Source organism: Eulemur rufifrons, chromosome 8 (genome assembly GCF_041146395.1).
Source record: "Eulemur rufifrons isolate Redbay chromosome 8, OSU_ERuf_1, whole genome shotgun sequence".
Lineage (NCBI taxonomy): Eukaryota > Metazoa > Chordata > Mammalia > Primates > Lemuridae > Eulemur > Eulemur rufifrons.
This window is the reverse complement of record NC_090990.1, coordinates 86332393-86341524: the sequence shown is the minus strand read 5'-3', so window position 1 is coordinate 86341524 and position 9132 is coordinate 86332393.

The window sequence follows — 9132 nt, the reverse complement described above, 5'->3', positions numbered from 1 at the left end:
CATTTGTAGGATGAACTGGTTGGTATTTTGATTGTATTGTGACCATATTACAGAGATGGAAAATTCTCAACTTGGGATCAGGGTGTGCTCTAAAAGTTCATTTGCAAATCTACTGGGAAGCTCTCCTGAAATATTTCCCCAGGGAAGCTGTTCTAAACAGTGGCAAAATCACTGTCTAATTAATAATGTAGCTAAACTATTATATTTATAGTAGTAAGAACCAAAATTTTATAAGATTGTGTTAATGGAAAAGTGTAGCTTATTTGTTCACATGGGCTCACCTGGTACTCACCTGCCCTCCAGGTGTACTCTAGGCCTGTGAAGGGTGGGCATCTAGTGGTGACTCTTGTGCCAGGGTTGTGTGACAGGTGACCCTGTGAACCATAATTCAGACCTGCACACATTTTAGAGCCAGTCATATTCACCCTATGTGGCCATAAACTGCCTGGGCACTCAGCACCGCCCCCACCCCCCCGGCCCCCGCCACTCATAACCCCCTTTAATTTTCTGATTCTCTGTTCCCTTGTCACGTGGAGAGCTTGTCACAGAGCCTCTGGCTGTCCCCTTCATGTCGCACAATGACCAGCTGCCCCACCACATCTCCTGATGCCCACCAGGACGAGCTACCCTTCCTGTCTCCACCTCTCCGTCCCCCTAAACTGGATGACATGGGGAGACGTGGAGGCTGACATCAGCTGTCATCTCAGTGACAGGGTGTCAGATGTGATCTAGGAGAGTGGACCACCAGGATCAGGGACCATACAAGTAACGTGGTTTCCACAACAACTGGTTGTTCCTTTGAATTAAGACAGCAGTCTGTCATCATTGCCACCGCAAGGCCCCGTCTCCAGGCACAGCGCCCCTGCTGCCTCCCAATGTGGACTTGCCTAAGCTGCAGGCACAGAACACCCCGAGCTCACTTCTCAGTTGCTCCCACAGCCTAGGACCCAGAAGACCCCAACCCTGGATGGGGCCTGCTGTGCCCTACCCCAGCCTCCCCTGACGACCTTTACTGGAGCACCTAGAACAATGCCAGGCGCACAGTAGGCCCTCAAATCTCTGTTGATAAAAAGGACCCTGAGGCAATTGCTGGTGCCACTCTCTTTTTCCCACTTTGTTCTCGTCTTTTTCTCTGTGTTCTTTGCTTCTCTTACTCCCTCTCCTCCCTGGACCATAGTGCTTGTCCCTTTATTCTTCTCCATTTTCACTCCTTCCCAGCTTCTGTCCCAGAACTGCCACTGGCAACCGGTGGGACCTCAGGGCTGCAGCCTGCTTAACTCATCTGGGGAGGTTTTTCTTCAAGAATATGCTTCCCAGACCAGCACAGGCTTGGGGAGGAGGCCCCCCAGGCCCAGACTTCCGAGCAGCTTGTGCCAGACTGGCTGACACCAGGAGGAGGTATCCCCCGTGCCCAGCGGGGGCCACATTCTTATTCCATGGGGGAGGGAAGGGGAAGATGTAGAGAAAGGGGCGTCTCCTCTTCAAGACTATAAATGGTCCAAGCTGTATAATATTTGTCAGTATTTTTTTTTTTTGTAAAATCCAAACACACACAAAAGAAAAACTTATTTAAATAAAATACTTTGAAAATTCAAAGCTGTGCTGGCTGCCGTACTTGATGGAGTCAGGCGGTTACTTTCGAAACATTAGGTTAAGACATCGCTCGAAGAGATGGGTACAGGGACTCGGGCACACAGAGGCCCAGCCGTCCCCAGTCACTTCCTTCCCCCGGTGGAGTCACAGGTTGGAGGACCAAGAATGTGGCTGTCTCACCCACATTTGCAAAACAGATGCCCTCAGAGACTGAAGTCCCTCAGAGGTGCCAGCTGCAGATGTTCCTTGGCAACACAGAGGGCTTTCCCTTCAGTGAGGTCAATCAATGTCAATGTCGTCTTAAGGGAAAAGGGAGAAAATTTATGAAAAATAGGCCTCTGAGTTAAATCCAGAGTTGGGAACAGGAGGGATCAAAAACCTCTACAGTAGCCACTCAGGAGGGAGATATGTGTCTGTGTGTGCGTGTACGCAGGAATATGTACCTCTTGTTTAAGCTGCCCATAGCTCCACCTTGGTTATGACGTGAACCAGATCCTCCTGACTCCTCTCTCCATGATGCTAAGCTTGCCATTAAAGCAGAAACCATCGAGAGCGGTGCTCTTGGGTAGAACCAGGGATGGTGGAAATGTTCTATAGCTACACTGTGCAATATAGTACCATTAGCCACATGCGGCTACTTAAATTCATTAAAATTAAACAAAATTAGAGGTCCACTAGCTCAGTTATGCCAGCCATGTCTCAAGTGCTCTGTGGCCACATGGGGCTAGTGGCTACCATCCCGGACAGCACGGTCTGTAAGCTTGTGTGGGGCGTGGTCAAACACAGCAGCACAACACTGCACCGACTGCATTTCAAGGAGGGCCTGGAAGGGAAGGTCTATAGCACAGTCTCACCCTTCACCTTAGCTCCCCTAAGGCAATCACCACACAGGAATCACCACACACTCATGACTAGAGAACAGAGAATCTTCATTCAGCTCCCTGTTCATCCCTCCAGGACATTCCAGAACTTTCCAGTGCAGAGGAGGAGCTGCTGCCCAGAAGCCATGGTATGGGGAGGTAGGGGACAGCAGCTGCTGCACACCTGTGGGGTTGCCAGCACTAATTGCCATCAGCCCCACCTGCCTGGCTCAGCCCTGGCCTTGGGGTGTGAATATGGATTTGGACAACGCCATCATCCCATCAGCATTCTCAACTCACTGGAGAACTCTGTGCTGGCCCCTGGCCCTTTGACCTTAGTACTATTCCCAAATTCAAGGTCACAGGATTACAAGCTTGAAAAAAGAATCCCTTCAACCAGCTTTCTGTCTCTCTCATAGGTTCAAGGGGATGTTTTCAAATACTTTTGTGGGCAATGCCACAAAGTACACTTCATTCAGGAATGGCCACGCACATGCCTATCTAGCCCGCTTTGGGGGCTACTTGTTTCACTCACATCTTTGACTGTTTATTATGTGCCACGCACACTAGGTGCCAGAGATACCAAGTTGTCCTGGAGGGGCTCAGCCTGATTCGGGAAACAGATAAGCAAATAGACCATTATGATACAGTGTGGTCATTGCTTCCTTAGAGGGAAGCTCCAAGGCTGGCTTCAGGACAGGCTGGGAGAGATCACCCAGGAGCTGTCTAGAGATTTACACAGGAAGAAACAAGGAAGGAAGGCACCATTTGCATAGCCCACAAGGTGAAGGTGCACCCTGGAGTGGTGACGCAGGGTGCAGCCTGGCAGGGACCTTTCAGAAACCATCAGACTCTCTGGGGGCCATAAGTGCAGTGGGCGGGGACTCAGGACTAGGGTTGTCCCAATCCGGATGTTAACTCCAACTCTCACTAGGTAAGTAACTTAGGCCCATGACTTAATCTCTCTGTAAAGACTTACCTGTAAAGTACAGCTAATGAGAGTAGGAACCAGAGGATTAAATGAGATAATGCGTATAAAGACTGGCTTAGAAGTGCCTGATGAATGTTAGTTATTATTAAGGACAGAAGGAAAATCCTGAGAGAGTTGTGTCCTAGGAGGCAAAGAAGAAGAAAGCAACAGTCCATAGAGTCAAATGATGCAGTCACGTCAAATGAGATAGGGATAATTTGCATTTCCTATTCCTGTTGGTGTAACTGTTCCCCGATTTCACCACACACTGCACTGTCTGCACGATTACTCATACTCCATGAATTAAGGTCTCCCGATTTGCAGCATGCAGCAGGCAAGGTTGCTTAATTACCTGTCTCACCTCTACCCTCAACCAAGCCACCCTGGCATGATGGTACCAACTGGTGGCCAAATCAGGATAGAATCTAAGGCAACATCTTTTCCACTTTACAACAATGTTTCCCTTAGAACTGCGGTCCCCAACCCCTGGGCTACAGACAACGGTCTGTGGCCATCTCCTCCCACCTTCTGTGGACAAATTGTCTTCCATGAAACTTAGGAACCGGACTGCACAGCAGGTGATCTGCGGGCGAATGAGCGAAGCTTCATCTGTATTTGCGGCCACTCCCCATCGTTCGCATCACCACCTGGGCTCCGCCTCCCCACTGCCACCCCTGTCCATCCTGGAAAAATTGTCTTCCATGAAACCAGTCCCTGGTGCCAAAAAGATTGGGGACCTCTGCCTTAGAACATTAGTCCAGCTAGTTCACTTGCTCTCAAACTAAATGTGCAAAAGAGCCACTGGGTTTTATGTGACATTCACAAATCTGTCAGGGTCTGGAATGCACACTCATTTGACATATGGGGAATTTCCATAATCCTAAATCTTAATTGTTGTTACAAACATATTTTTGGTGAAATGTTCCATACTTAGCATCATTGCCTAGGGGAAAGCTTCCCTAGCCACACAAGCCTCCCCCATCACGGCAAGGTCACACCCTATTGCAACTGCGTGTTTCCTGTATTCCCAGCACGCCACTCCTATTCCTCCCCATTAGAATTAGCCTTTATGAGGCTAGAATTATAGCTGTATTATTCACTGTTATATCTTCCAATATCTACCATGAAGCCTGGCACATACCATATGCTAAATAAATGTGTTGATTGGAAAAAAATAATCACTGGGATGTTTCTTAAAAACTCAGGCTCCCAGTCCCTTCCTGCCCTTCCAGCTGATTATTAAGTCTGGGTGACGCCAGACAACCGGCTCCACTATGAAGCGTTCTGGGTAAATGCAGGTGGGCCCTGAACCACACCTTGAGAAACATTATCTAGATACTCAAAACAACAAAGGAAATTGTATGGTCAAATAAGTTTGCAAAACTCTGCGTGCTATAACTTCCCCACTTCACCCCCTTGAGACCCTCAATGCATATGTCACATTAAAGGTTCTAACAGGTATATAATAAAGAAATTTACTTAACTCCACTTATCTCAGAGTTTTCCCAAATTTATTTGACCATAAGTCCTCTTTTTCTTTTAGCACATCTGGAGGAAGGGGAACACCGTTCGGGAACAGTGCCATGGAGGGCGAGTGAACGCTCCATGCATCACCTGCTCTTGTCTTCTTCCACTGCCTACAGCTCAACCAGTATCATCTCCAGGGAAACCCTTTCTGAAATGCACACAGATTCTCCTTGACCTTTACTAACCTTTCTTTCTCACTATTCCCTTTCTCTTGCTTCCATTTGTGACCCATAATAATCCCGTTGGTGGACATTCATAGCAAATACATTTCTGAGCTGGCTAGAGATACACCTCTATCAAGGAAAAAGAAAGAAAAAAAGAAAAAGTTTTGAATGAAACTATAAAGACTAGAGACCCAGGCCCACTATCTTATCATTCCAGAGTGCCTTATAATACATAAAGAGCACTTTCATTATCTCATTTGATTCCCACTTTATAAAAGAAGAAAACGAGGCCCAGAGAAAGTAAGCCAACTTACCCAAATCTGAAATGGAAACCAAAGTTTTCAGACTCCTGTCTCAGTGCTCCTTCTGTCCACTGGGCATCATGGCCCAGGCTGACCTGCCGATTTTGTCTCCTCAGAGACTGTTAAACAGGTAGAAGCATCTCCTTTGAGTCAGAAACTTATTGAATACAGTCAAGGCTCTGCCCATAAGCCTTTAACGTGACCAAATGTCTCCTTCAGATGTTCCACAGCGAGCCCCATCTGCCTCCTTATCTTTTTCTAATTAAAGCTAATTTTCCTAACTCATCAAAATAAAGAACTGTCTCTGTTCCATTTTGTTTACTTCTTTTATTTAAATTATGATATTGCAATACTGTTGCTTTCTACTTTTGTCATTATAAGTCTACTGAAATTCATATGTATTGTAGAATAAACAGGGTTTTATGGGCTAACCTGAGAATGTTATTTTCTTTTTCTTTTTCTTTTGTTTTTTGAGACAGGGTCTCGCTCTGTCATCTGAGCTAAAATGCTGTGGCATCATCAGCACTGAGTTTGAGGTTGCTGTGAGCAACCCAGGCTCAAGCGATTCTGCTGCCTCAGCCTCCCAAGCAGCTGGGACTATAGGCGTGCGCCACCATGCCTGGCTAATTTTTCTATTTTTTGTAGAGGCAGGGTCTCATTCTTGCTCGGGCTGGTCTCAAACTCCTGGCCTCAAACGATCCTCCTGCCTTGTCCTCTGTACTAGAATTACAGGCCTGAGCCACCGTGCCAGCCCAAGCTTCCTTATGTAACATGGGAATTGGAACGTAAAGCGTTTCCACCTGCCACAGAAACAACCAACAAGGAATTGGGGAAGTGAATTCACTTACAGATCAGGAACCGGCTGAAAGCCCTCCCAGGGGCACCCGTCACTTTCCACTGGGCTGACCACCTCCACCCTGCTTCCCTCACCACCAGGTCTGGGGAGAGGGTCCAGCTCTCTCACCAGTCTCCTCAAGGTGGTTCCCAGGTATTTTGTGTGCATTAGTCCAGCAACAGCACTGCCAAAGCAACCAGCAACGCAGGCTGGATGCTAAGCAAGCCTTCAGTGGCTGACTCTGCAGGCAATATTACCCAGGAGAGAAGAAAAGCGGGGACCTGTTCACCCAGAATTCCCCTTTGGGGTAGAGAGAGAATAGGCGCTGGCGTGAGAGGCTCCCGACAGGACAACACTGCCACCTCCTGGCCAGGCCCAGTGTAACCCCTCTTGCGCCGGGCTCCCTGCTGACACCTACTGATGAGCCGATCGCTGACAGCAACTCCTGATGCTCTGCCCTGGCGAAGGGCTGAAGGTAAGGACTTGGAAATTTTTTCAGTTGAGGTCCTTTTCCAGCAACTGACTAAATTTCACCAAGAGCCTCTCGCTGTTTACAATTGGTTTTCCTTCTGCCATGCCGTCCAGTCATTTGCATTTCTCCCCGTCCACAGCTCTTTCCACACACACACCTGGCTCTTTTCCTTCCTGGATCACAGTTCCTTGAGTCATTCTCTTTCTTCCGTACTCCTTCAGTGTTTTCTGGCTTTAATAATCCTCTCTTCCCAAGAATTCAAAGTTAAAACACAGAGATCTTATCCTCATTTGACAGAGGCAGCCACTTTCCAGAACCACCAGCTCTCGGCTCTGCCATGAAAGGACCGTCCCCTCGCACTGCCTGTCCTCCTCAAATCCCGTTGATTCTTCTTCCTGGATGACTCTTTCCTCTGTGCCCTCTTCCCCTTTCCCACCACGTCTGCCACCGGCCAAGAAAGCCATGACCTCTTGCTTGAACTTCTACGTTAGGCCTTAATTCGCTGGGAATCTCCATCCTTTCTCCAAAACTCCCCTTAGCACCTCCCCCACCCCCATTCTCTACCCTGTCACCAGACTGATATTTCCCACAAACAAGCCTGACCTTGTCCCTCCCAGGTTTAAGAACCTGAGTGTTCCCCGCTGTCCAAGTGCTTCCATCTGCGCAGGGGCTCCCAACCCTGCTTGCACGTCAGAACCCCTGGGGAGCTTTAGAAAGCTCGATGCCCAGGACTCACCTGAGAGCGTGAAGCAGAGTCTGTGGAGGGGACGTGAGCGTCTGTACACATAGGAGCTCCCCACTGACCCGACAGGGGAGTGAAAGCTGAGAACCACGGCACAGCCGTGGCAAAGAGAATCCCTGCCCACCGATCAGTGTGGCTCCCCACCAAGCTCTCCTCGCCCCACGGAGAAACCACATTTCCTCCCTCAGACACGCACACTCTGTGCCTTCCCAACGTTGCCACCAGTGTCCTCTGCCACAGGTGCCCTGCCCCCCCCACCCCCCCCACCCCCGGCCTCTGGTTTCTCCCCTGGAGACTCATCCTTGCTGACATCACATCCCCGTGAACCTTTCTCCCTCTGGCACCCCGCAGGATTCATCACCCCACTCTGCTCAGCGTTCAGTCCATTCCCGTTAGCCCCCTCCCCCTGTCGTGCACCCACAGTCACGGTTTGTTTCCACGCTGCCTCCTCCACCACCCGAGGGCTGCTCAAGGGCAGCAGTTGTGTTAGTTCATCACTGCCTTGCTCGTGTCCCACATGGAGTAGGCAGTGCTTTGAAACTTCACCAAATGCTGCTGAGACTGCTGTCTTCCCTTCTGCCCTAGTGCCTGGCTTGTAGCCTGTACCTTCTACAAGAGCTTTTGCTAGCTTTAGTTTTTCCTAAAGGGCAGAAATTGTCTCTGCAAGCTTCAAAACCTTGAAGGCTCATAACCTGGCTCTAAGAAAACTGTTTGACCCTCTCTGAAAAGCAACCCATTCCATGGGCCCATATTCAGCTACCAGAGCAGAAGCTGCCAGCACTGGTCACGTTACAATGAGATTAGGCACGGAAGTTTAGGGTTGGAATGTTTTCCTCAGTCAGACAAAGACCCTTTGAAAATGAACTTCCCCCTATTTCCTTCCCTGTCCCCAGCAGAACCTTTGAAGGGTCAAATGAGGTTTTCTCTGCCCCCTCCCTTCCAGTACCATGGGTCCTACAGGCAGAGGAATATAAGAAACTCCAGTTTTCCAAAAGTCCTCTTCTTGGCCAGTGGGGGAGAAACCCTGGGGTCAGGGAACACGGGAGTGTGCACTTTGTCATCTGCTGCCATCACAGACTCCTCTAGAGCAAAAAGACCATGGTGATGCCCTACGCCACAGCTACTCAAAGAGTGGTCACCAGCACACCCCCCACCTGGCCTGGACCTACTGAACCAGAATGTCTGGGGAGGGGACCCAGCAATCCGTATGTTAACAAGCATGTTCAACGTTGAGAAGCACCACCCACCTCCCACCATCCCTGGCTCTGAGTCAGACCCTGGAATCAGATCCACTTTGCAAAGGAAGCATTTTTCTAAAAAGCCTGGACCACTGGTATGAGCCCAAGGCTTCAGAATCACAAAGGTGAGTACTCTGCTTGCAAACAGGGTCACAGAGCACAGAAGGGAACTCGAGGAGAGGACTTAGAACTGGGAAGTTGTGCAGATGCATCTTTAAGACAGACAAGGAAGGTAGCTCAGGCTCAGGCCCTGCCAAAACTGGATCAAGACTGGAAGAAATCTGGCAGGTTTCTGTCAACTTCTCCTCCTTAGAGAAGCCTTCACAGTCCACTACCTTTCACCAACTCTGTCTCTTAATCCTACTTTATTCTTCTTCTATGGCACTTATCACTTCTTAAATTATACATTTATTTGTGGTTTATTATCAG